A 2500-nucleotide genomic window follows, 5' to 3' on the forward strand; every position below is an offset into this window, starting at 1 on the left:
GTTATTTATTTATTTATTTATTTTGTAATTTGTTTAAAATTTTAAAATTATTTTTACTGCACCTAGAACATGAGATGATTCCCAAAATTCTTTTAGTGTGGAGCCATCTTTTTTGTGAATATCATTTATTAACCAAGGCGGCGAGCTGGCAGATTCGTTAGCACGTCGGGCGAAATGCTTAGCGGTATTTCATCTGCTGCTATCTTCTGAGTTCAAATTCCGCCGAGGTCGACTTTGCCTCTCATTCTTTCGGGGTCGATAAATTAAGTACCAGTTGCGTACTGAGGTTGATTTAATCAATTGGCTCCCTCCCCCCAAAATTTCGGGCCTTGTTCCTAGAGTAGAAAAGAATATCATTTATTAACTAAAGCGGCGAGTTGGCAGAATCGTTAGCATGCCAGGCAAAATGCTTAGCGGCATTTCATCTGTCTTTATATTCTGCCGAGGTCGACTTTGCCTTTCATCCTTTCGTAGTGGATAAAATAAGTATCAATTGAGTAATGGGGTTGATGTAATCGACATATACCGCCCCCGAAATTGCTAGCATTGTGCCAAAACATAAAATCAATATGATTTATTAATTGATCAAATGTGTGCAAAAAATAATATGCGTTAAATGTTGCAATGACGCTTTGGCCCATAGTCTGTAAAACGTAAAATTGAATTTAGTAGAATAAACTTTGACAAAATATCTAGATGGTGATGTAAGATTGTAGAAGACAATGTGCGCTACCTGCTATCAATAACACATGAATGAGAATATTTTTGCTTCCACAATATTTTTTTAATTTTGGGTACAAAACTAATGCAAAAAAAAACAAAAAACGAAAAGGAAAACATAGTCTTCGAACAGTCTAACTGTAATCCAAATGCTTAGCGGTATTTCCTCTGTCTCTACGTTCTGAGTTCAAATTCCGCCGAAGTCAACTTTGCCTTTCATCCTTTCGGGGTCGATAAATTAAGTACCAGTTGCTTACTGGAGTCAATCTAATCAACTGCCCCCACCCCTCTCACAAAATTTCGGGCCTTGTGCCTAGAGTATAAAAGAATTTGCTCTTCCATAATCCTTTAGAATTTACATATTAATAGCTTTCTGTAAACATTCAGCCACTTGTAGCATTATACAAACTATTAGATCTCTTCCATGTGCCTTCCCATAATGCAGTTTGGCTACAACTTTGATGAAGTTTCGGAGCTGAGTATGTATGTTTCACTGTTGATGTTGGTACAGTATTCTTCCTTAACTATATTAAATCACGATACCTTCTGGTTGAAATCTTCTCTTTCATTCTAGATCTTAGACCACAATGATCCAAGATCGTTTTAATACGGAGCTTTCTTAACAGTAATGTTTTCCTTTCTCATCTCCTGGTGTCCAGGATCCTTGTCATAGCTTTCTCATCTTCTCCTTCAGCTTGGGGAACAACCAAAAATCACAGTGAACAACGTCTGGGCTGTAGGGAAGATGATTGACAGTTGATGCCCATCTCTGTCTAAGAGTTAGTTACCAGGATGTAATTCTGGACTGATGCATTGCCCTGACATAGGTGATCTGGCCTTTTGTGGCGAAATCTCTTCTTGAACTCCCTCAAAACTTTCACAAAGTATCCATTGTTGACTGTCTGATCAGAGGGAACTCAGCGGATGTAGATGAGACCCTTGTTGTCGAAAAAGAAGATCATCTTGAGCTTCCTGGTGGACTTGCTTTGCCTGGCCTCTTGTGTAAGCGAAAAACAGATGCTCGGATCATACAAGTTAATCCGTTAACAGTCTGGAGCATTTTATAATTTTCTGTAGTGTTTTTACCCAGTTTAACACAAAACTGTATTGCATAGCGAGCTTCCAAACTGTCTTCACGTCCCGATTGCATTTTGCAAACTAGTCAGCTGTGACAAGCACTTTTTAGTAGGGTGTGTTCAAAGTGCTTTTACAACCACCTCCTTCAATCTAAGGTAACGAAAGTTGGCAGGTCACCTTATTAGAAATATAGTAACGATATACCAAAATTACAATCATCTAGGACAGTCATAACTGCCTATCGTAAAAAAGGAAATCCCAAAACTTCTGAAATGCACTTCGTATATTTGTAATTACATCACGCTCTGAGATATTTAAGGTTTTAATTTCCTTATTGCTTTTCTGATAACGAGAAGTAAAAATCACAATCAATGTGGAAGATGACTATTTTCTATTTTGTGTTCTTGATTTCGAGTGTCTTTTTAGCGACTGATTAACGGGAAAGGTCTAATGGCTATTAATTTAGGCACAAAGCTAGTAGATTTGAGGGGAGGGTTAAGGCAACACTATCGATCCCAAAATTCAAAGAAATAAATAACCACTGAAACTAAATATCTTACAAAAATATTTTATTGAAATATATATGTTTAATTTTCTATGAATATATTATACAAAAATATAAAAATATACATTGATATTATATAATAAATATACATATATAAAAATATTGACTTCTGTAAATGTAAAAAAACATATGCCTATA

This window comes from Octopus bimaculoides, chromosome 1 (genome assembly GCF_001194135.2).
Source record: "Octopus bimaculoides isolate UCB-OBI-ISO-001 chromosome 1, ASM119413v2, whole genome shotgun sequence".
In the NCBI taxonomy this organism is placed as follows: Eukaryota; Metazoa; Mollusca; class Cephalopoda; order Octopoda; family Octopodidae; genus Octopus; species Octopus bimaculoides.